General features: G+C 43.7%; 1 gene segment (V, D, J or C); it reads left to right on the plus strand.

The window, feature by feature from the left end:
- The window catches only part of LOC308345509 (T-cell receptor alpha chain constant-like), a 440,131-nt gene that overhangs the window by 397,491 nt on the left and 16,669 nt on the right, over positions 1–25,971 (plus strand). Inside the window, exon 3 of the C gene segment in view lies at positions 4,132–4,182.

The raw sequence follows: 25,971 nt of genomic DNA on the forward strand, positions 1-25,971 counted from the left end.
CGGCCACATCTTCTTTCTTCTTTTCCTACCAAAAGAGACTCCACAGCTACGTTTGGGGAAATTGCTGAGAAGTCAGGCAGAACTGACCCAAGGAGGAGGCTCGGGGTAGGCTAGTTCAGTTTTCAAACAGGAGCCCTTGTAAGACCTCCCCCGTATTTCCCACATTTGCCTCCCCTTTCATCTTCTCTAGAATAAGTCCTTTGGGTTTGTTCTGGACCCCCACTGCTTCCAGGCTGAGAGGTCAAAGCATCAGTTTTGAATTCTTTCTCTTCAAATCTGAAGAATCAGCAAGTCACAGTCCTGTTGGAGATGAGATCAAGTCTCCTTCTCTCTCCAAGTTCAGAGTTCTGTCACTCAAGCTCTACTTTTAACCAAGTCCTGGTACAGTTGATGGCTGTCTTAGAGGCTCACTTTCTCGCCTTTCTTTAATACCTGACATATATTATCATCCAGCCAAGGCCCAGCGTTGTGATGAAGGGGCTCCGGTGTGCTCTTATCCTTGCCTCTAGGGTGTGCCTTTCCTTGTAACAAAAAAGGTTCACTTCTTCCATTTATTTCAGGACCGGGATTTCTTAAAGGGTAGAAGATGGTGTGTCATAACTCCTTGCCCTTGTCTGTCTATAACATCATGGGTCCATGGTGGAACTTCTTTGGGAAACAATAGGACTGTTTGCCTTTTATCACTCTTCGCTGGTGAAATATTTTCTTTGGCTACCACATAGACACTATTGCACAGTAAGAAAGCTTTGAAATAACTTGGCCAGTGAGTAGGGCATAGGACCGTGATGTTTGGGGGGAGTCTGGATGTGACTTCAGATGCCTCTGTTGCTGGGAACCTTCACTATGGAGTAAGACTGCATCATGCCTTCAGACCTGTGTGTCTAAGGCTGACTTCACACATGTGAGAGCAAGAATTAACAAATTTGCTTGATTCAGCTTTGGCAGATTTAAGCCTAGAAATGCAAAAAGTTCTGAAAAATCTCTTAAGTTTGGTCTTTTAAAATAAAAATGTATTGCTTTATGTAGCAGAACCATTTTTTTTTCTTCCAATCCTCAGAGACCAATTTCCAGAGACACAGGAAAAAAAAGAAAGCATAGGGAGTCCAACTGCCCCCTCAACAACATGCCATGTTGGGTGGAGTTTTACTAGGGGTTTCAGTAAAGGCAGGAAATGCTGTGGCAATAATAATGCCAGAATCTTCTTTGGAACGGGAACCCAACTGGTGGTGAAGCCCAGTAAGTGGCCATGTTCTATTTATATCTGACCAAACAAATAAATCCTGGGAAGTTAGTGGAGATTTAATTTAACATGTAGACAAATGTACCATTTGAAAAATGACTTTTGCAAATGCATGAAACATTCATGATTGTTGGGAATAGAGCAATAATGATAAATAAATGCAAAACAAGACCACCCCAAATTGCCTTTAATGTGGTAGCTTAGCTCTCCTTCTTCCGACGAGATCTTGGGGCCACGAGTTATTTACAGCCACAGTCTCTCTTAAACTACGTTCAGCAATGATTTGTGTGTTTACTGTGATTTTGCCCACCAAACTTGTCTTTCGTTCTATTAAAAATGAGAATCTATCTCATTTTAAATGTCACTAATATGTATAAGCTACCTTCTTTGTCTCTCATGCCTGCATATGTATTTATTCTAATAGATCCAATCTGAAACCCACACATTTTCCCCTTTTGACAAATGTCCACATCTAGTCCCATACATGTCAGATTTTGCTAAAAACATAGCTTTACTATTCAAATGTAATGGGGGATAAAAACCATTCAGAGATGAATTGACGATCCCAGATGGCTTTATAAACACCTGAGAGGAAATTCAGAGTAAAATAAAATGGCAGGTGTGATGACAAGGCTTTTGTTTAATGATCAGCTCCTCCATAGGGAGTAAAAACTTTTAAACATGCCCCACAGGGGAGGAGGGAGAAAAGGAATCCAGGAGACTGGCCTTCCTGGGGGGACACCTGCAGTGTCAGTTCCCCATGGTGCCGTCTTGGGAACAACGCGGCCCATCCAAGTGTCCGTGAAAAAGTGAATTTTAAGAGGCATGGTTGTCAAGTTGGCTGAATGCGTTATTAAGTCCTACAACAAGTTATAATTGAAACTATGAAATGACCAGCCCAAGGAGCTTTAAAGTAGAATAGCCTATTTCTGAATGGTTTAGCTGTGGGAAATGCCAAAGGACCAGGAACAAGCTAGATCACTCCATAAGGTTGCTTAAATCCAGTAAACATGACCAACCCACATGAATCTTTTTTAAATGACGTTATAAACAGCATCTGAGGGTCAGGTAGACAATGAGGAGGAGACAGTAGGGCTTGGTTCTTTGTGAGTCAGAAAAGGAGCCCATCAGGGCTGATGGTGATGGCATCAGGTGTCCATCTCTTAGTGGTGAGAGACTATATCTGTGGACTGTGAAAGGAGAACATTTCCCAAAAGGCTAGGATCCCTCTGGGCCAAAATGAATGATCCCCACTGCCCCGGCTGGCTCAGGGCTGTCATGAGTGCAGCAAACCACATGCTTGTCCTAGGATGAGGCATCTTTGGGGTCTGGTGATATGGCCACTCTAATAGAGCCAAGGGTCAGGTAAGGCCTCTGTAATGCAGCTCTGTTTCAGACGTGTGGCTGATGTGGCCCCTACCTGCTCCCATCTCTCTTTGGGCTCTGAAGAGTGAATTTCTCACCCAATGGTGGTTGGCCTGCCAATTTTTGACTTCCATGATAGAATTGTGTTTGATATGGAAACGGAGTTTGCTGAATTGTTGCTTTTATGATTTGCCCTCTGTGTTAAAGGAGGTCATCCAATTTCCTCTCTGCACATTTGCAATAAGCAGCATAAAATTCAAGCAAAATAACCAGGAGACACAGAGAAAGATGGCTGAAGAGATAATGATGCCTGTTTATTATAGTAGAAGACAGCGTGGGGATCTCTTAAGTCCCAGAAAGATGAAGTATCCATTAAGGAATGTGTAACTTTCCAGAAAAGAGTCACCAAGAGTTTTTGTTGGGGCCCCAATCACAGTGTGAACTTTGCAAAAATCATCTTTGGAAAGGGGACTCAACTTCACGTTCTCCCCAGTAAGTGCTTTTCTTGTGGTTTTCTGATACTAACTCCCACTGAGCTCAAAGTGCTTTTGATATTGGGTTTGAACAGTTTCTTGGGCTCAAAGACGTGTGGGCAGTGTCTAAGTCCTGGGCCCTTCCGCTCTCACGGAGGCCGGATTCTTGGCCCTTCCGCAGCTTAGCCAAATACCAGTTCTTTCCCCACCAGAGCTGAAAAGTTGCTGCCAGTGTTTTGCTGCTGACATATCAATTATCTTTTTCATTGTTTATGTCTTATCAAGAGTACAACATCATGAACCTTCACCTAGAGTCTATCTTCAAGTCTCCCCCGCAGGGCTCGACCCCAGTGGACTTTGTCTGAACACACTGTTAAAACCAGTGTGATTTCTGGCTCCATCCAAAGTGGTTTTGGAAGTAACCGCAGCCTACCTATGACCCTCTCCTTCCACTCTTCATAAAAGACCTACTTTTTCCTGTTTGGCCTCTGCTAAGATTCCTGGCTCCGACGCTCGATGCCTTCTCATTTCCCTTGTTCCAGGGATGGGTGGGAGATAGCTTTTTAAAGACTTTCTTAAATGCCAGAGGCAACAAAGTTGGTGTGTCAGCCAACAGCAACAGCATATGCTGAACCTTCTCGCACTGTGCCATTTGCCAAATCCCTTTCTTCGTGTAGGAAAAGTTGCCACTCCTTTTTATTTCTAGCACAGCCAAGAGTTTAGCATGAGGCCAGAGACAGGGGTTTCCTTTGGAACATTTTTCACAGACTAACAGTAAGCTGGAAGTTTGCAGGTTTCAGAAATGCACTCTTAGGCCTCAGCTCCATGTGTGGAAGCTCGTGTAGCCAGTCAAAGCCAGGAGCATGTTCATGACACCACATTTTGTAGAGTATCTGGGAGAAGGAGGCAAAGACAGGCTAAGGGAAAACAAAAGCCATTGTTCAGTGGGAAGAGTTTGGTCTGGGAGAAAGATTAACAAGAAGAAACATCCAGAAAAACCTGGGCCAGGCAGTTAGAGTTTTTGTTATAGAGGCAATCACTGTGGGAATTCAGGAAACAGGCTGCCTGTCTTTGGAAAGGGCACAAGACTTTCTGTGATTGCAAGTAAGTGTCCCTGGCCACCCCTAATTTTGATCAGTGTGGCTTCTTCCCTTAATGATTTTTCAATGTTCCTAGGAATGCTTTTGCCCCCACCGCACCCCCACCTCCAAAAGGTCTGTTAAGAGCTGGGAAGTAAGTTCTGAGCAGGAAGATAAACAGGTTACTCTGGCTGGATTCAAAAGCCCGCCAGACAATCAGAGGCAAATTCGAGGACCTCAGTCCGGCCTCGGCACCTCCAGCTGACTCTCTGACCACACAGATTCGCCCAGTTCCCTCCTCTGGGCGCAGGAGACCAAAACCTTAGGATAGAAAACTGGAGACTCCTTGGCCTGAGGCGCACAGGAAGGCTCGTCTGAGATCCAGGAGCCATTTAAAATATTAATGTTGTGATTAATTTTAATTTGTCTAAGTAATGCATGAAAATTTCTCATTGTAAAAACTACTCAAATTATGGATAAAGCCAATATTCACCTTGACCTACTTCCCTCAGTATGAGTTTTCACCCCCTAGAAACAACCCCTGGGACTGGTGTGGTATGTTACAATGAGTTTCTATTGGGAGTTTGTTGACATGAAGTCTCAGGTCTTCAAGGAAGGAGGCTGGAGACACAAAGCACTCTGACTGCAGCTTGCAGATTTCAATTAGATAAAGCACAGTTGCTTGAATGCAAAAAGGCTGTCGGCAAAGGAGAGCCACCTTCCCAGGAGCTCTCAAAGACTGGATGGGTCTTTGGTCAGAGAACACCTTGGCTGGAGACAGGAGGACGGACAAGATGGCCTCTGAAATCCAGCCAGGTCCCTGGGGATGGTCCACCCCATGGACAGCCTCTGTCACAGCTCTTCTGCCCACCATCTGACTATTGTCACAGTCTGAGCTTTTGTCAGCACTGCTCCTATGTCCTGAGGGCTTTGATTTCCTCAGCATCTATGGGGTTTTTGCAAAGAAAGGAAACTCTGTGCCTACTCTGCGGGTGGGGGTTACGGACTCACATTCGGGAAAGGCACCAAGCTCACGGTCACACCAAGTAAGTTCTTCTTTCTGGCTAATTATTCTTCCCAAGAAGCCTATCCTCCATCATGCAGAAGCTGTCAAAACACAGGTGGTGTTTTCTTTGCTTGGTTTGTGTTGGGTGGTTCGTGATACCAGTTGGAAAACAAGGTTATTAATGCATAGATTCCCCAGGGCATTGTGCTTGGCTTTCGCTATCCATGGAGTCTCTCCATGAGAAAATGTGTGAGCCTCCACAAGGAGGAAGGTCCAGGGAAAGTAGGGAGAAAAAAGGCAGGAATTGGATGAAAATAGACAAAAGGCCTGCAGGAATAACAAACAAGAATAGGATCCCAGGAGACCAGCCTTAGCCGCATTGAGGGAATTTCCCAGGAGGCGCTCCTGCCAAGGCCCATTCTTTCAAGGAAAATTATGGCAAGTACAATCGGGCTGGAAAGTTGCTAGTTATTAGCATTCATCCCATGTTCTAACCTAATTACAAGGAGATTGTTTTGGCCATGGGCAGTCATTTCAGGTTCTGTTTTCCTGCTTGCCTCCTCCACCTCCACCTGTCTTCCTAGAGGGCCCAGTCAAGGTTATTGCAATAGCACCAAGCACTGTGTAACACTAATGCAGGCAAATTAACCTTTGGAGACGGGACCACGCTCACTGTGAAGCCAAGTAAGTTGTGTTCTTCTTTGGCGGGGCCTTTAGGGGCAATCAATCAAATCATTAGTTTGAAAAATACTTTAATCCTGTGCATCTGCTTGGGCTCTTTATTCATGTTCTTTCCCCAGGCCAAAGAGAGCTGGTTCCTTCTCTGCTTTAAAATGAGATGCGCACACACACACACACACACACAGAGTCTCTAACTATGGCTCATGGTGAGGGGCTCTCAGGAGCATAGACAGCACTTTCAAAGAAATAGAGGTATCAACAATCATTGAGCCAATGAGGATATCAGGAAGGACCTCCGGTGGGGACCCAGGGCCACACCACCCCTAACTAGGCTTCCCTGCATGCACCCTGGCCATTTGGGATATGCTTCAGCTCCTTCTGATGCTCTGGGGCAGGAAATTCCTCAGCGCCTCTCTGTAATCAATTCTGAAATTTAGCAAGCCTTGCTGCCAGAAAGTACTTTTTTGCATCCAACTTTGACCACCACCACCACTAACCACCGCCATTTAAATCTCTCAAAAGAACATTAGAACTTTGGGAATCTCATTTGGGAGCAAAATTCCTTCTGTAGAATGTGAGACTCAGCACTGAGTCTACTTCTGCAGCATCTCTGAGCGGCCTTGTGTTCCCTGGGAACATTTCAAACCCAAGTATTTATGGATTAGGCACTATAGCATGAACTATAGAGATAGAAAATAGCTATAGAGATAGCTATAGAGGTAGAAAAACCAAAATTCCAGTCCTGGCTCCACTACTTTGCTTGGCTGTGTAACCTTGGGGAAATTACTGAACCTCTCTGAGCCTCAATTGCCCCAACCATAAGATGAGGATTGAAAAAAAAATACCTACCTTGTTGAGTTAGAGTAAGGATCAGATAAAATAATACAGCTAAAGTATTTAGCATAGTGCCCAAAACATAAGAAGAGCTCATTAAACTCTAGCTATTAATAATAATGACAAACATCATCTCCAACACACAGTAGAACTTCTGTTTTGCCCCTCGGGCTCCTCTGTCAAGACTCCGTCATGCATCAGGAGAAGAGCTGGCATGGGGGGAGGATGGAAAGTGTCAGCCTGTTCTATGAAATTCTTCACCTGGGATTTGAAAGTATCTAAGTGGAAAGAGAAGGAATCTTGGCTCATTTAAATACAAAATCATCCGAGTGTCAGAGGCAGGGGAGAAGTTTCTGCAGAGAGCTGCATGGCCGGAGCTCCTGAGGCTGCTCACGGGCCCTTGGAGCATGGGTGCACGCACGGTAGCCGAATCCTTATACCTCCCACCACGCTGACCCCCGTGTAACTTCCTCCGGAGTGCCCCAGGACACGGGCTTCCCGTGTGGAGGGACAGAGACAGAGAGAGAATGGAAGCCCCACAGGAAAGAGCAACCTGTCCCCAAACTGTCCTTCTGCTCCTCTGGGTAATGAAGCTCGTGATGAACTATGGCACCCGCAAATAGCCCCGCGAAGACAGTCTCAGGCCCAGAGATGGGGGATCAGTAAGCCCAAAGAGGCAAACCAGGGCAGTGAATATGGAAACAAGAGGTGGAGGGGAAAGTGGAATCAAGTCACAGAACTCGGTCTGGGGTGGGAGGCATCAGACAGAAGCCGGAGGGGCTGTGTTCTCCAGCTCCACCAGGACTCAGCCCACAGGATGCAGCTAATACTGTAAGAAGAAGGGAGTGAGGTTAGTGGTAAAACCTTCCTAATGGGTTTTTGAACAGTGAAAATGAGCTGTCAGGAGTAGTTGCCAGAGCACTTTCTCTAGAGGGTTTTGAAAAGAGATAGACACCCTCCTATCAGGGGTGATTGACACGCAGCTCTGCCTCGAGGCACAAGGAGAAATGAGAGAACCTCTTTAAACCTCTTTCCAGACCCAGGAGTCTCTCTCTGGGAAAAAAAAAAAAAAAAAAAAAAAAAAAAAAAAACCTCCGGCTCGTTAATGCAGAGCTGCAACCTTCAGGACATCAGGGTCACTGAGTTAAGTTTCAGAACCTTTTGCTTGGTGTGTCCCAAACCCGTTTTTGTCCTCAGGACTGGACAGGACAAAACAGGCTGGATTTTTCATCCTACAGCTAAAAACATAGGTTCTGGGTCTTGGGTCTTGGGTCCTGGGTCCTGGGTCCTGCGTCCTGGGTTGTTTGTGGTGTTGAGATGAAGTCAGGGGAGCTCTTGGGGTTTTTGCAGAGCCCAGAGACACTGTGGGAATAACTATGGCCAGGGTTTGAGCTTCGGTCAGGGAACCAGCTTGTCCATCCTGCCCTGTGAGTACAGTTAAGCGGGAAGGGGGATGAGCCCGGGCTCAGGGTGGGAGAGAGCCAGAGGGGCCTGAGGCCTGGGTCCATAACAACCTCAGGAGTGGGGATGGAAAAGGAGGTAGAAAGGGACAATAAGAAGGGGGAGGGATCACTCATTCTGGGAGGAAAATCACAGGTCTGCGTGAATAACACCAGAGGAAATGCAGGGGAGGTTTCCCTTCTCAGGAGGGTTTGGTGTGGAGGGAAGCTGAGTTGGCAGGTTTTTGATGCTGAGATAATCACTGTGCACAAGGACAAGGCTACTCTTTTATCTTTGGGAAGGGGACAAGGCTGCTTGTCAAGCCAAGTAAGTGGCATATAATTTGAATTGTGTGCTGAATACTATTATCTCCAAAAGGAGGACCCGCTCACTTTTCCGTGGGGGCCTCCTTAGGTCAAAAGAGCATTAAAGGGGTTGAGCAGACCAAGGCCCAGTGCCTAGCCATCTTCCTCATCTTTGAAGGAGCTCTGGGAGGGCTTAGAGGGGAAGGAACCCGCCAAGACCCCACCAATATTCCAGTCCCGGGTTCTGTCCACTCTCCCAGACTTCCAGTAAGTAAAACCATCTGATGGCAAGTCTTCCTCAGAAGGAGATTCCAGTAGAGTCCTCCCTATTTCGTGGACTTAAAAACTGAGGCGAATAGAGGCCAGTGATGGATACAGTTCCAAGAGGCTCAGAGCTCAGATTCTAGAATGGTTTTTCCAGGAGACTCCTGAATTCAAACCACCAGGTGATTCAAAGGCGACGACATCAGTGGTGATGGGCTGTAATGTGAACTCCAGTGGTGCTGAGGTGGCATGAGGTGAACTCCTAGACATGGTGGGTTTTTGTCACTTAAAGAGTCTAGCACGAGGGCCCGGGCTTTGTTAACCCCAGAGGTGCCGCGCTCTGGCCCTAGGGCCCAGGAAGCACCGCTCTTGGCAAGTATCATCCTGGGCGTCTTGAAAGAAGAGCAATTAGAGGAGAAGGGAGGGAAAAGCTTATATCTCATATCATGCAGTTACTTCATTTTGTAGCAAGATTGTTTCCCCATAAGCAGTTTGTCTTCATTTAGCAGCTGTCTTCTCTGGGGAAGCCATTTTGTAGAAGTGTTTGTCACCAGTGTGACAACTGATGGCTGGTGGAAATTGAATTTTGGAGCAGGGACCCAGGCTGTGGTTGATGCAGGTAGGCCTGATTCCCTGGGGTCTCACCCGCCCTTAATTTTAACCCCCCGTGTGCCATGCATTTCTAGCCAAGGCCACAAGAAACAGATTTGAAAGGAAGCCATTTCCCTGAGCAGCAACACCCAGAGCCATTATGCAAAAACGAGAAATTGGTTTGGATAGAAACATTTTGGGATAAATAGGAATTCTCATTATTCTCTGTCAGTCCCCTGTGTAAGTACTTTATTCCCCTTATAAGAAAAAAAGTTACAAGAAGTATAGCCACAATTCATGCTATGGTGGGAGAGAGATCTGCTGTGGATTTTGGGGTAGAGGATTAGAAATGTGTTCAGGAAGATTGGATGTGTTTTTGACAGGATATGTAACACAGTGTGAATTATAACCAGGGAGGGAAGCTTATCTTCGGACAAGGAACGGAATTATCTGTGAAGCCCAGTAAGTAGAGAAGCGTATCCCTGGATTAAGCAATGTCTGTGGATTAGGGGCTGATTTAGACCCAATTATACACTATATGAAGAATGTTTAGAAAGCGTGAATGAGCATCACATAGAAGGAGGACAAAAGTCTCCCTGGCTAGGATCTGATGTCTCGGTGCAAAATGGGCATGAGGGGGGTCCTGGGAATTGCTCCCAGAATATATGTGGTAAGACTAACGAGGTGTGACTGATTACTTGGGGTACTGGCTAGGTCCCGTAGCCCTGGATTTGTACAGTCATCGGTGGACAAGACTCCTAATTCCTTAGCAAGCCTCTAAGTCATTATTCTTTTTGACTAAGATTATGTCAACTTATGGAAGGAACCTTGTAAATAATGATCATCGACCCAAATAACTGTGATTAGCCTCTCCTAGAGCCTGAAAATCACCTTTTTAAAAAATGTTTATTCCTAAGTACAGTGGGACACCTCCTGTTTCTGAAGCTTTGGGCCAAAAACTTGTATAATGTAGCCTTGTGGAGCAGAGAGAACCCTTAAAAAATCCCTTCTGACCACCTCCACTTATGATGGCACTAAGGCAGGCCCACGGAGGAGGCAGATCATGGTCCTACAGCCTCTCTGTGCCTGAGCTGGAGCTAGCACCCAAATCTCCAGTTTGCTGAGCTTGACTCAATCATTAATTCTCCTGGTCTGAAGTTTGAGGAGCCCACAGGACTCCTCTGGCAAATATTTCTGTTCATCTACTCTATGCCAGACTTGGTGCTCAGGCCGGGGACCCACCAGGGAACAAACTCAATGTCATTCTGCCCTCAGGGTACCATATCCCCTGACCTTCTGGAGGTGGATCTCATTTGTTCCCTCGAATATGACAATCCATATTCTCATCCCTCCTGGGCATGACCCTGTGGTGCTATGCTCACTACTTCAGGAAATATTAAAATCCGTTTTTCTTGCATTTTTTTAATGTATTTTAGCAGCTAAATCAACATAGGGACCACCTCAGTCAGGAGAAAACGAATGACCTAAAAGTAAAATGGAAAACTAGAAATTTCCCCAATAAATTAATCATTATAAAATTATTTTATCAGTATCCAGCTAGCAGCCAAAGTAATTAGATAATGGCAGCTTTATACCTCATTTCCATCCTATAGACTCAGTCTGATGATGACTCAGGGATTGATCCCTGGTTGCACAACTCAGCAATGCCCAGAGTGAAGGAGAAAGAGTCTCTATCCTGGGCTTTGTGAGTCTTCTCAAATAAAAAGATGTGAACCCTGGTTTAACATCTAAAATCGGAGAGCACTTACTCTATGTTTATATTGCAAGCATATGTTTGATGCTTAGAACTCTGCAGTAGAAAGTGGAAACCAAAGATTCCTTAGAAGACAGTGGGATTGTAAAGACAAGGATTTATTCATGATTTGTAGATAGGCAGTATGGTTACTCCAACAGACCTAGGCTGACAGTGATGTAAGGCCTAACCTGTAAAGTAATTGCCGACTCTTTCCTCTGTGCTCTGCCAGCCTGGCCTATTTGATCTGGTTTTTGTTGTTGGGCATATCACAGTGTTTCTTCTGGTTCAGGCTGGCAACTGACCTTCAGATCTGGGACCCAGCTGACTGTTGTACCTGGTAGGCTGCCACGATCGAATACTATTTACGCTGATTTAGTAATCTGTAAATGTAAACTGTACATACATGAAATTCAATGGGCCTGGGGCTGAGGGCGTGGGAGAGACACCAGGAACACATCCTCAAAAGCATAACGTGGGAAGAGAAGTATTTATTCATCAAAGGCCAAAGAGAAGGAGAAGCCTTTTTGCTAAGTTTGGAAGGGAAGTTGATGAAAGTGAGTAGAGAAGAAGCGATCCCAACCTAGAAGAATTGCTGAGTAATAGGAACAGATTCCAGAAAGGGAGCCTCTGTTTCTCATAATATTTTCATTCGAACCAGAGGAAATGCTACAAGACGGTTTGACCAGGAACTATCTTAAACCAAGTCGGGCTGGCCAGCTCTATTTCTAGCCTATCCTAGCTTACTTCTACATAAGTTGCTAAATACAAAGGTGCCTATTTAAGATATTTAAATGCAGCTCTATTTCTATAGCTCTCTGGTGCCCTTCCAGCAAAGTGTTCCCGTAACACACTGCTTGTCGTTTCTACAAGTAAGAACAAGTAAGCCCCTTGCCCTCCAGAACTGCATAAGTATTATAATTACTTGGCTTAGACGGAAGTCACCTCTATTTTATTTCTCGTAACTGTGTTCATTTGCTGAAAATTTGTTTAAATCCAAACTGTGTGGGCGTCTAACTGTTGGCACTGAGGTTTCCTTTCTGTTCTTATTGTCAGCAAAATATTTTGTTCATAAATAATGTTTCATCTAGACTTGCAAATGACAGCCAGCACTGTGGCCTCTTTTCTTTCCCCTTCGTGAAAGGGAACATACAGGCAGAAAGAAAAAAGAGAGAGAGAGAGAGAGCCAAAATGTACAGTTTCATTGTGGGGGCTGGAAGGAGAATGTCAGTGTGGATGGTAAAGTACATTTGGTTATATAATGTAGGTACTTTGACAGATAGGATACAAGATCTTGGCAGATGATACATGCAGACAGACTACAGTTAACTAGCTGGTGTGGTTCAGGACATCATTAAAAGTAGCTCAGGTCAAGTTGTCGAGCACAACGCAGATCCAGGTACAGCCTCCAGGAGAGAAGCTTCCAGATAGCCCTGGAACTAAAGGCAGTGTAAGGATCTTTCTCACAATCCAGTCCACCTGAGGAGAATTTTCACTTATAATTAGGAAAAGAAAAAGGTAAAAAGCACTTACTGGGAGTGTCCTTGTTTCAAATATTGTATGTATGGAGCACAGAAGACATAAGAATGAACCCAAGCAGAAAACTAAAGAAAAGAAATCGATAAAACCACTGAAGATAATCAGTTGCCCTTATCTTGCCTGTCTCCGATAATGAATGTGTCTTCTTGGCTCATTCCTCACTTTGGTTCTTGAACTTTCTAGGAAAATAGCAAGAATCTGGTGGGGTTGGTTTAGCCTTGACCTACCCTGGTTGGTTATCTGTGTTCAGCACGCCTCGCTTTTAAGAAGACCCAGACTTTTTGTAATGATAGCAAACACAGTGTACAACACTAACAGATTTTACTTTGGATCTGGGACCAAACTCAGTGTAAAGCCAAGTAAGTTATAATTATCTACGAGTAAAGTCACCAACCTATTATCCTAAATTCCTCTTACCAGTTTATATTTGTTTTGAGTTCTTTCATTTTGTATTTTGGGTTCCCACCTGTAATAACTTATCATTCCTTATTCATATGTCTCTTAAATAGATATAAAACATAGTAAACAGATCCTGTGATTCGCTAAGCATTCTGAAGCTGCCAACCCTACTCTTGGGATGGTATCCAATGCAAAGAACATTCCCAAATTTGAAATATTGCTACTTTTACTAGTTGATGAAAGAGCATTTGGATATAATTTAAAGTACCTATCGATGTTCCAGGTTTCAGAGAGAAGACGTGACAAACTAAAATTGTATGTATTTTTTAAGAGAAAAAGAATTAGGTAATCTTGATCATGAAAAACTCTTACTGAATGCTTGTTGTATGCAAAGTGCTGTGTAAATGCCTCTCATACTCGAACCCATTTCACGTTCCTAACAATCCCCTAGGATAGCTATTAGCATCCCCCCTTTCACAGATGAGGGAATTGTATGAAAGTGAAAACCAAATCAAGAGGTTAAGATAGTGACTCCATAATCCATAATGGCATATAGAGGTAAAGCTAGACCATGAGGCAGCCTTGATGAGGTTTGTGTAGGAACACCTAGCACTGTGGCTACTATAACTACAACTACATTTTTGGAGCAGGAACCACAGTATCCGTAAGAGCAAGTAAGTAAGAAGGAAAAAGTCAGAATAATTTTAAAATAAAATGGCAGCTATGATCATGGGCAATTTCACCTGGGAAACTCAATGCTCAATGCTCATTCCCAAAAGCCTTCTAGGTTTGCATTAGGTTCATAAACTATCTGCTTCACTTGTCTTCCTCACCTTCTCTTCTACCCCCAGAATGGCTCTCCCCATCAGGTACACCTGCCCAATGGCAAATATTTTGAGGGCCCAGGCTTCATGGTCAGATAAAAATCAAGCTAACTATCTGGAACTATCTCCGGTCCCTAAAGGAAAAGTGAGAGAGGATGTCACTGTACTATATTAAGACGAGATAGAGCTCTTTTCAAATATTTGAAGAACTGGTATGTAGACGAAGAAGGGGTTAGTAGAGAAGGCAAAATCAAAACCAGTGGTTGAAAGGAGATGCGTCTCAACCTCTTATGGAATCTTTTTGAACGAGTAGAACCTCCCCACAGCAGAAAGGCTGCTTTGTGAAGTGCAGAGCTCCTCTTCCTTGGAGGTCTTCACGCTGGGTCCTTAAGGCCAAGCACTGGATGTTAGAGAAGGGATTTCTATACCATTTCAGCTATTGGAACAAATCATCTCTGTGCTCCCTTTCAACTCTTAAGTGCTAAGATCCGAGGATTCAAGCCTAGAGGATGAAAAGGTGAACCAGGCCCATTCCTTCTATTTTTATTATTTTGATAGCCGAAGAAATAGGTCATCAAATTATTCATGAGCTAAAGGCTATTTGGGATTTTTTTTAAGCCTAAAAGATGGTGGGGTATGATTTCCCAGTGCAGTAAATGGGAAAGCAAAAAGGGGATATCAGGAAGGAAAATAGAAAGAGGAGAAAAAAGAAATGCCTGGAGGGAGGACCAGAGGTTGAATGAGGAAAATGAGGTGATTTTGCAGAGGGCAGATCTAGTCTATCAAAGTTTTCACGAGTTCAGCTTTGGAAAGGGATCCAAACGTAATGTCAATCCAAGTAAGTGAGCAGTCTTTTATACTGGGAAATAGGGCCAGGGAAGCAAAGTTCCTTCCAATTTAAACACTCTCAAAAGGACGGGTAATTGCTTTCTGATGGGAGGGGCCTCTGCAGGTGGGAAGGCTATTGTTACCACAGACCGTTTGTCCCCTGGGAGAGAGCCTCTGAGGACTGACTGTCCAACTAAGACTGCTGGCTGCACGAGAAAAAGACTTAAAGACACTTAAAAGAAGATAGAAGTGGATTTTCAACCCCAACCCCAAGGCAGGGAAGAGAGAGGTTGGGGCACATTAGGACCAGGTTCATGTAAAGGGGGCCAGCACTGTGTCGATAGAGGCTCAGCCGTGGGGAAGCTGTACTTCGGAAAAGGAACTCAGCTAACTGTACAGCCTGGTGAGTGGGTTGTTTTCTACTCTAGGGAAACATTACTGTGAAGAAATAGAAAAAGGTGTTGAATGAATTCCCTCAGTCTTAAAACTAAGGGAACATGAGTATTGCCCCTTCTGGAGACCCTCCTTCCTAGGTAGGCTGGGATGGGAAGGCAGAAGGAAGGTCAAGATAACCTCAGGTCTCTTTTAGGAACTTGAGAATCTAAAAGCAGACTGTCTTCATCCCCACCAAAGACAAAAAAAAAAAAAAAAAGAGGGCAATCCCACTAGAGTATGTGATGCTTCTCAAAACACACACTCTGGTTCATACTCAATGACTGGGGAAGAATTTGGCCCTGACCCAGAACGAGCATGCCAAATTGGAAGATAGGTTTACAAGGTTTATTTTCATGGAGTCCTGTGATTCTTAGTCATCTCCCTGCTAGAAGCTGCATCAACTATTATACTCCTTTCTTATCAAGAATGACTTCTCCATCATACTCTGTAAACTTTCCCCAAGAAGCCTCCTCACTCCCTTCCTTAATACTAGCCTCACCAGTGGAGGCTCTAGAATAGCTAGAGGGAGTCTGGCTTTGAGACTTAGAGGAAAGTAGAGCTGATCCACTGTGCAGAGCAGCTCGCAGAGCCTAGGTGGACACACTAATGTATCCTTCTGCTCTTTGACATCTTCTTTGAGCACTTTGAACATAGAGATCCTAATGTGCACACCTGTGTGTGATTGTGTTTATCAGCATTTCCACTCTAGAACATGAACAGCCTGATCCCAAAGGTTTCCACAGCTTATAGTGCTTCCTGTTCTCAGGTTCCTTTGTGGGTTAAAATGGTCAAATGGCCCCCGAACAAGGCTATGGTTGAGAGCTATTATCTTCACTCATAGATCTGGGTTTAAACAGCCAGAGCAGAGAAGTAAGGAAATATATGAGTGGTTAGACCCCAATATGTGCCCACATGCGGGCATTCCAGCTCTATAAGGCAGGTACAGCCCTAGCAGGCAGGATTCCCCTAAACACCACACCACCCCCCAACTTTGTCAAGGCTATAAGAAATGTCCTTTGTCAAGTGTCTACAGAGTGTGATTTCCTTGGTCACCCATGGTCTTGATGAGCCTCAAGTCACTATGTGACCCACACCTCAGGAAAGAAGCTAATTTTGGGAGGAGAAACCAGGGTGTTAGTCAAACCCAGTAGTACCGGGGCTTGAGCCACAATCCTGCTTCTAACACTGAAGCCTAGCCTTTAATGTGCTGTGTTGGCCCAAATTAATGTGTCTCAAACTTGTCCTAAAAATGTCTAGTCTTGCTCTTATGCATAAGCACATATGGATGCACAAATTCAATGTGGATAAAAGATGTTGCTACCCTGATATTTTCTGGAGTCCATTTTCTTAAGAGAGGGAAAACAATTAAGGTACTTTTCTTATTTCTTCACATCTCTTATCTGATTTTCTCAAGAGGCAGAGGACAATGGAAAGTTGTGATTCTCTCTATTCAGAGTGGTTGAACATGGACACAATAGCAGGGCAAGACCCATGTTTTCTAAGGTTCAATATATTGCTGTCTGTACCAGGCTGCAACCTCAGTAACCAGCATCCTGATTTATCTCCTCGGGCCCTCATTTTTCCCAATTAATGCAACTGAAATATTGGTAACTCTTATCTCCCAGCTCACAGAAAGCATGTGAGGATTGAAAAAACATTGCTCTGGGAAAGAGTTGAGCTGGAGCTTTGCTTGGGTTTTTTTGCGGGGAACAAAGGGTGATAGGGAGAGAAGTATTTTTGTTGCTGATGATATTGTCTTTTTCAATGGGGAAGGGAATAAGAGAGGAAAGAATATTTGAAAGGCATGGTGATGTGTTCAATACATGGATGTGTACAAAATAAATCATGAAGCCATTCAAGTAGGAGCCAAAAGACAATGTGGACCCAGCTCAGTCACTCACCTACTCTGTGGCCATGGGAAGACCATTCAAACTCCCTAAGCCTTAGTTGATCTGTCACATGGAGAGCATAATTCCAGCTCTGCCTAGCCCAAAGGATTTTGTGAGATTCAAATGAGATGATATGTGTACAATCCTTTGAAAAGTATGGGCAGTTGGATACTTCATAATTTTTAAAAAGTCAGATAGTATGAAAAAATTACATTGGAAGGTAAATCTGAGGGTCAGCAAGTTTAACAGATGTCAGCTATGGCAAAGAAAGGGTTGAACTGGCCTGTTAGGCGAACCCTTCCAATTATGAGAAAATAGAACATAGGTATTAGTGAGTAGGATTGTCCCTGGAGATCATCAGAAACCTGAGGTCACTGAAGAGACAAATGTGTGAGTTTGGGAGCTTGTAGTCAATGGTTTCTGAGGTCTCCTAGCATTCCAAAAAGTATGTGAGTTTAAGATCTTTCTTGAGTTTACCTAAATATGTGCTTGTGTTGAGTTGGGTTTCAACCAAGTGAGAGAACCCTGAGAAGACTGCTGTGCTTGAAAGTGAAGCAGCCTTTGGTTTTTGTGGTGACGTAGATCACTGTGGTGTTTCAAGCGCCCAGAGGTTGGTGTTCGGAAGGGGGACCACGGTAAAGGTGGATATTAGTGAGTATCGCCATGTATTCTGAATTTGATTGGTTAAGGAGACATGTCATGAACTTTTTAGGAAATCTCAGTGGACTTCCTCATGTCCTCAATGTATTCAGAAGTACTGGGGAGCAGAGCAATCTCTGTGTCCTTCCCATCCTAACTGTAAGAGCTCATTCTGCTGGTAACAGTTTTCATTCTTTGCCAACTTAATAGGAATGCAGAATGGAAAGAGCCTCTCCCTCTCTCTCTTTAATTGAAATGAAGGTAGTCTCTTCATGTCAGTGGCCAGCTCCATCAGAAAAACCTGCTCTGAAATGCCAACGCCTTCTCTTCTGGTTGGCACCCTCTCACAGCCTTGATGCCCTCGATGGCCAGTGCTGGCTTCCAGTTACCCAGATAACATCCCAGAGCCACTTTGGAAGAACCCCTGTCTTGCTTTATCCTTTTTAACCAGGAATTCACATGGCAGAACTAGATCTAGTAGTTCAGTGGAGAGCAAGCATGATCTAAGCGTTGATGTCCATGGTTGACGTTGTGTGACTTGGAACCAGGCTTTGACCTTTCAAGCCCTCAGTTTGCTTATCTGTCAGTGGAGGTGATGATTAATTCCTCCATGCCTGGATCTAACTTCATATGTCACCTCCTCAGGGAGGCCCTTCCTGCCAGGCCAGTCTAACAAGCCACCAAACACAGCTGGTGCCTGGTTATTCTCTCTCCCATTGCCCAACCTGATTTTACTCATGTACTCCCATCACTTGACATATATTTTCTATGGATTTGTTTATGTGTGTCACTCCCTGGACTGTGAGCACCTACAGGTGGTGGACGGGAATGGTGTCCAAGTGACCCTGCACTGTGTCCCTTGTGCCTGACACACAGAGGTGTTCAGTGACTACTTACTGAGCAAGCAGAGGACCTACTACCATCTAGCCTCCTTCTCACAAAGCCTGAAAGCCCACTGAGTTCCTTGCAGAGGGTAAGGACAGAATACAAGATTCATTGTTTATGGTGATACACAAGGAGTGAATAGGGTGAGTGGGTACCCAAGGTATTTGCAGGGCCTCATTTCACTGTGCCTACCAGTCAGGACGTACATTGACTTTTGGGAAGGGAACTAAGATATCAGTGAGCACCAGTAAGTACCTAGTTATTACTGATTATAATGCCTGAGCTTTTCCTGCAGTCTTCTATATAAAATGTGTCCTTCTTCTTTAACTCAATGGGTATTGGTGTTTAGAGATGAAAGCCATTAAAACAAAAGGAAAAAAAGAGATGCTGTCCCCATCCCCAATACTCCAGCCATATCCCATGTTCTGCTCCATGCTCACAAAACTTTTTAAATACATTAAAATGATAAAAGAAGGAAAGATTACCTACAGGGATAGAACCAATTTGCTAGCCACTGGTAAAACGAGATTGTGTGCAGGGGTTGGTTCCAAAGTAAAAATGGGGATCAGAGCTGATAAACTTTGGCTGGTAAAAAAACAAGAGTACTCGGTGAAATTTTGCAGATCTTTTTGAAGGAAATGAGTGTCAGAATTGTCTAGAGACTATCACTTGGACTCTTCTCAGGCTTTCCTCTACGTCACTACTATTGTGCCCCAAAAAGAGGCTTTCACGGACTTAATTCCATGGCTTAGTCTTTATCTCAGTGATAGAAAAGGGGGAATCCCAGCCAGAGCTCTCATAAGGGAGGGTAAATGCATGCTAATCACATTAATCTATTATCAAGGTAGTTCAGGCATTGTCAGGAAGCGCAGTGCTCTGGTTTAGAGCACATTCATCTTTGGGAGTGGGACACGATTATCAGTAAAACCCAGTAAGGAGGCAATATGTCATTAAAGTCGGAAGCTTAATGTGGCTACTGAGGCCCATTGAACTTATTGCAGTATTTGTAGGGCCCAAATGTCAAGAAATTAATGGTTTATGCAAACTTAAGTGCATTCTGATGTAGAAAGAAATGTTAAAGAGGAAAGGAAGATCTAGCTGTGAAGAAAAATAGTCATGTAGATGAACCAAAAATAACAGACTGGAACAGCCCAGTCAGAGAGTTGATCCTAAAGAAAAACGCAGAAAGTTTGGCCGAGCCTGTTCTAAATCTGGTTTAATTAGGGCCTCTGGGCCACAATGTCTTCACCTGTACAATGAAAATATTTAATATCACCTAGGTAATTTTTTTTAAGATTTTATTTATTTATTTGACAGAGATCACAAGTAGGCAGAGAGGCAGGCAGAGAGAGAGGAGGAAGCAGGCTCCCTGCTGAGCAGAGAGCCTGATGTGGGCCCATCCCAGGACCCTGGGATCATGACCTGAGCCGAAGTCAGAGGCTTTAACCCACTGAGCCACCCAGGCGCCCCTCACCTAGGTAATTTTAAAACTAAAATAAGATTATGTATTTGAAAGTAGTCTATAAATTATTAAATGCTATATATGTGTAAAATAATGTGTGTCTTCAGAACAAAAAGGAAAGACTAGGTCAGCTGGTATAATTCTTTCAAGGAATTATATATGTAGGATATATATGTAGGTTCTTAGTACAATCGCCATTTTCATGTGATCTGTAGCCATAGGCATTGGTTAAATCAACTCTCTCTTCTACAGAAATATAGTGACTCGAATGTTACCCAAATATATATGGCAGGAGAAAGGAAGTGATTTTATAAAGGCCTGAATTACAGTGAATATGGGGGGTATCCAAAAGCTTACCTTTGGAACTGGAACAAAGCTCCAAGTCACCCCAAGTAAGTCTAAATTATCAAGCATTTCTCTTTCCTTAGTCATCTCCTTTCTGATTGTAATATTCAAAGCACATGATGGGCTAGAATAGGCCTTTTCTGGCTATTTTCAGAATAATTAAATACAGAGATGGGAGAAGAATAACCACGGCCATCCTTTAAAATTCTGGTAGTATTGTTCTGTGTGACTTGGGTTCTTTCTCAATAGAAGAGAAAGACAAGATATTGCTTGTGAGGCCAGTGGAAAACAGTAGATACGCAAAGGATAAGACCTAAAGAGAAGACAAGTGGTGTTTTTTACCAGAGCTGAAGTAGACAGGGTGTCCTTTAATGAGAGAGACACTCAGCTTTGCGGGCAGAATAGGACTTGAGTCAGTAACAAGGCTGCCATTGAACCCGCAAAACAAGTCGACTGGAGGGAACAGGAAACTGTCACTCATAATGATTTGGATGTTAGTCCCTGAAGTTTCAGATTGATAGAAGTTCAAATGAGGAGAGACACTATGGCAGGAATCTAAAAATGGATGACTGCAATGGAGACAACAGAGGACTAGATTTATCTGTTGGATAAATAGAGTTGAAAATCATGAGTTTGACAGGGATAGACACAGAGATGTGGTAGATGGAGACTTCATTTTAAGTGTTGTACAATAAATGCCTAAATTTCAGTCAATGGCCTGTGTGTTCTGTGGAATATAAAAAGAAAGGGAAGATGGAGCCCTCTTTGTGGATGAAAGGGCCCTACCTCTTGGTGTGGGGTATGAGAAGCGTACGTGGACTCGTGGGTGTTTTTGGCTGACTAGGAAACAGTGTGGGAACGATGGAGGCTCTAGGTGGAGTTTTGGGAGCGGGACTCGACTGCTGGTCAGGCCTGGTGAGTAGCATATCAGAGGGATAAGGGAAGGATTGAGGACAAAATGTCTTCGTGTTTCAAGAAACGGTCATGGAGGGTGAGCTGGAGTTTTGGGGGATCACTGCTCTTAAAGTTCTGACATCTGGCTCTAGCAGGAGAATTAACCCCAATGGGTTAATTCTATAATCTCACTCTAAAAAGGACAAGAAGAAGGATTCTTCTCTTGTAGCTCCTCAAGATTTATGTGTCTTGTGCGTCTGGGCGATTTCTGTCTTTCGTACAGTGTTGGTTCAAGCTGCTCAGCCTCAGATCACCTGTTCTTTATTTGTAAAATAAGAATAATAATATCCAAGCCCATGGCAAGCTATGGCCTGAATGAGGTAATGTGATGTATGTAGGTTGTTAACCTGCTTGGCATGTAATAGAGTCTCCGTAAATGATAGTTTTCTTTCCCCTTCTCTAAGTAGATCAGAGGTTGCAGAGCCCAACACTATAGGCCATTTTGGTATGGTCGTTTCCTATGGTGGGGAGGTAGGATACAGCAGATTCACTTTTGGAAAAGGGACCACACTTCTAGTCTCTCCAGGTAAATGTTGGCCCCCTCCTGTCCTTGTTTCCCCTTCTCTGGTTTAAGGCCTCTGCATGTACTTACATGTGTTTTACCCTTAGGGATGCATCTTCCTTGTTTTATCAGTCAACCTATGAATTTAAGACAGAGCCTTCGTGGGGGACACTTAAAAATGAAAATAGGGGGAGGGTATGTGCTATGGTGAGTGCTATGAACTATGTAAACCTGGCGATTCACAGACCTGTGCCCCTGGGGCTAATAATACATTATATGTTAATAAAAAATTAATTTTTTTAAAAGGATGCATAACCAGAGGAAACAAAAAATGAAAATAGGCTGGGGTGCCTGGGTGGCTCAGTTGGTAAGCGTCTGCCTTTGGCTTGGGTCATGATCCCAGGGTCCTGGGATCAAGCCCCATGTCAGGCTCCCTGCTTAATGGGAAGCCTGCTTCTCCCTCTCCCACTCCCCCTGTTTGTGTTCCCTCTCTCGCTGTGTCTCTCTCTCTCTCTGTCAAATAAATAAATAAAATCTTTTAAAAAAATGAAAATAGGCCAAAAAAAATGAAATAGGTAACAGCAGAGTTGAAAATAACAGTAGAACCAATTCACTAGACCAGAATGGAGCAGAGACAAACACCCTAGATGATTAGGACAAACCTGGTATCTTTGGAAATAGCCTGGCTTCCTGTTCGAAGCCTGGCTATAATTTCTCCCCAGGTATCCCTCCCATTCCTCTTAGCCTTCATACTGCAAATTGAGCTGTGAAATCTTGGACAATCTGTGACACATACAACTAAGGGAATCTTTCATTATTGAGATCTTCCCATTAAAACTGAAAGATCCTTGAGAATAGACACTCTTGTTCTAGCCCAGGAAGCATCTAATATGGTCCTTTTACCAAGCAAGTGCTTCATAAATTCTTGTTTAATGGAAATCAAGCACCCAAGGAAACCAAGTTTCCAGGCCAAAGGGAAGAAGAAATGAAGTAAATGCCGCTACATCCAGGATGTGGTGGAGAGAGGAAAAACTAGATTGGGAATCAAACAGACCCGTGTTTTGTCTCTGCTACCAACTAACAGTGGAACAGTGGATTTTCTGGCCTCTGGACCCAAGTTTTCTCTCCTTTAAATGGGGAAGCAGGTCTGCATGACCTCTTTGCCCCCTAGCACCAGCAGTCTATGAATGGGGGATGTTTTTCTCTCCAAGAATACATTTAGTAGCTATATGAAATCTTGAGTGCTTTCTAACTCATTAGGGTATATCAGGAAAAGAGGTGAAGTGACAGAATTTTTTGCGAGGCATCAGACACTGTGGGACTGACTGGGAGAAATGACAGACTTGCCTTTGGGACAGGTGCCTGGCTGAACATGGGGCTAAGTAAGTGGTAACTGCAAAATGTTTTCTGGTGACAGTGGTCAGCTGAAAAGGAGACGTCATTTGCATCATCTGTGCCTGACTTATAATGAGCTATGATCTAGTGCTGATGTATTAAGAATTGCGGCACCCAGAGACATTAGTGAAAGTATTCCAAGACTATACAAGCATATTTTCTCCGCGGTGGAATTTAGCCAACCATTAAGACTCTTCTGGCAGAAGCTCTAATACCAGAGTGTTTAGCACCAGAAGTGAACTAAAGGGAGCTTGATTCAGGGGAAAAGTCAGAAAAGCAGAAAATTGCATGGCCTTGATCTAACAGACCCCTTCTACGTCCAAACTGGGGCAGAGGATATTCAAGGTCATTTTATCCAGGCCCCCCAAATAAGCTATACCAAATTCACTCCAGGGATTGTGTCCCTTTACACCACACTTGTTCAAGAAGAGCCAGGGAAGTGCACAGAAAGGAGCCCAGGGCTGCTTGTTTCAGGCTAGAGTTCTTAACTCGGCCCCAGCTGGTGGCGTGACATTGAGCAAGTCATTGGGCCTCTGTGTGCCTTAGACTCCTCCAGGGTGAGCTGAGTAGGGCAAAGCATTCAAAATCTGTGCTTCTGGGACCTCACTCCTATACTACCTGAGAGTTTATATGACTCAAGGGCTCAGACTGTCATGGTTATTTCATAAGCAAATATTTTATAACCCTGAGAAAATAATCTTGTTAATCAATAATCTAACTTAACACAGAAAGAATAACTACCTTCCCAGGGTGTGTGGATGCAGTGCTAGGTCCGTGACATGCGGTATTGTTTATCCTCAGACAATTCTATGGAACAAGGAGCAGTGTCCCTGTTTTATAGAAGAGGAAACTGAGGCCCAGAAAAGTAAATCCCTAAGATCCCAGTGTTAGTGAGTAGAAAAGTCTAGATTCAAACCAGGCTCTGATCTCAAAGCCTTCCTCTTTCTACTGCACTCTGTCATAGACCCTGTACCAGGGCTTACTTAGAAATGAGAGACAATGCCAATCACAGTGAGTAAGGAAAAACATGGAATTTATCTTTTCTATTCTTAAATACTGCCATGACTTAGAGATGGAGCTTTGGGAGATCTTGATTTGAATGCCCCAGATGTCCAAAGGATTCTCTTCCCTTTTTCATGAAGAGATAAAAAGTACAGGGGCTACTGGGAGCATTTACCCTCATGAAGACAAGGGAGCTTACACCCATCACTCCCTTGTCCTGACTCTCCCTTTGTCTCGCTGTATCTTGTGTTTTCCCCAGGTAGACCAGTCACCAGTGTAACTGATCTGCAAGTGCCTGACACAGGTGTGAGTTATAGAAAATGCAACATTAAAGGCACTTTGGACATTGCTGGATCCCAGAACTTCTGCTCTGAAAGGGAGCTTAGACATCATCTAATTCAGAGCTCTTTATTTTTCTAATATGGACATTAAGACTCAGAGAGGTTGGTTGAATTGTCCAACATCATCAAGTCAGTGAAAAGTGGGGCTGGGACTAAAGCCTGGGTATTCTGGTCCCCGGGTTTCATAGAATAGTGACTAGTGTTTGGTGAACCTGGTAGGAGGTGTGAGATATGTACAACACGGGAAAAAAAACAAATGAGTTTTACTAGGGAAGTATAAAAAAAAAGTGTTCCTTATTATTAGCACCTTCCCATAGGCGCCCTGGGCCTGCTTCCCAAGCTGTGGTATCAAAATGGAAGGAGAAGGAAATGGCCCATTTTGTCATAGCAAAAATCACTGTGGGAAATACTGCAGTCTTCAAAATTGGGACAGGAACAAGACTATTTGTTAAAGCAAGTAAGTTCTATGAAATATCTTGATTTGGATTACAGTTGAGGGACATCTGTTTTCATTGATTTATTTGAGGGGGTGTGCATGGTTTTGTCTGCTATTTATTTACTTACTTTTAAAGATTTTATTTATTTACTTGACAGAGAGAGAGACAGAGAAAGAAGGAACACAAGCAAGGGGAGTGGGGGAGTGGGAGAGGGAGAAGCAGGCTTCCCGCTGAGCAGGGAGCAGGATTCGGGGCTCGATCCCAGGACTCTGGGATCATGATCTGAGCTGAAGGCAGCTGCTTAATGACTGAGCCACCCAGGTGCCCCTTGTCTGCACCTTCTTAAATAAGAAGATAAGTTAGCAATGACAGAGTTGCATTATTATCCGTGAGCATCAGTAATGCAAGAAGCATGTCCTGAACACTTACTGAGGATGGATAAACCCACAAAATCACCCTAGGTCCTGGCTAGTACTGAAAGTCTGTAATTATATGAATGACTTTTTCAACCTGAATTTTCATTACCTTTTTTGCACAGCATTTTTTATATAATCTACTGTATATAAAGCAGGATCTTCTATTGGGTTTTGCCTTATTTCTTGTCATCTTCCACTGGTCTTTGGAAAACGAAAGTTAAACAGTGAAATTATCCCACTTTGGCGCATGCACACAGATGCGGGAACATGCTTGGTATTTGACCTCTGTGTGACATAGGAATCCCAGACTAGGGTTCAGTTACAGGGTACCATTTTGTATAAGGTTATGTCAGAGTGTGAGCACAGGCTATCAGAAGCTCATATTTGGAACTGGCACCCAACTTTTGATCAGCCCAAGTAAGTCAGATCTCCAGAAATGGGTAAACCCACCTACAATATTGGATTTACATTTTATATGTAGCAATTTAGCATGGACTATAATAGAATGTCATTATTATTACTACTACTGCTTTGTTATTATTGATCATAACAATGCTGCGAGCTCAGAATATGTATTTTCTGCCATGTTATTTTTCTTACCCTTTAAGGAGAATCAGTGTCATGTCGAGATATTAAGAGGAAAATGCT

The sequence above is a fragment of the Martes martes genome (genome assembly GCF_963455335.1).
Source record: "Martes martes genome assembly, chromosome: 7".
Classification (NCBI taxonomy): domain Eukaryota; kingdom Metazoa; phylum Chordata; class Mammalia; order Carnivora; family Mustelidae; genus Martes; species Martes martes.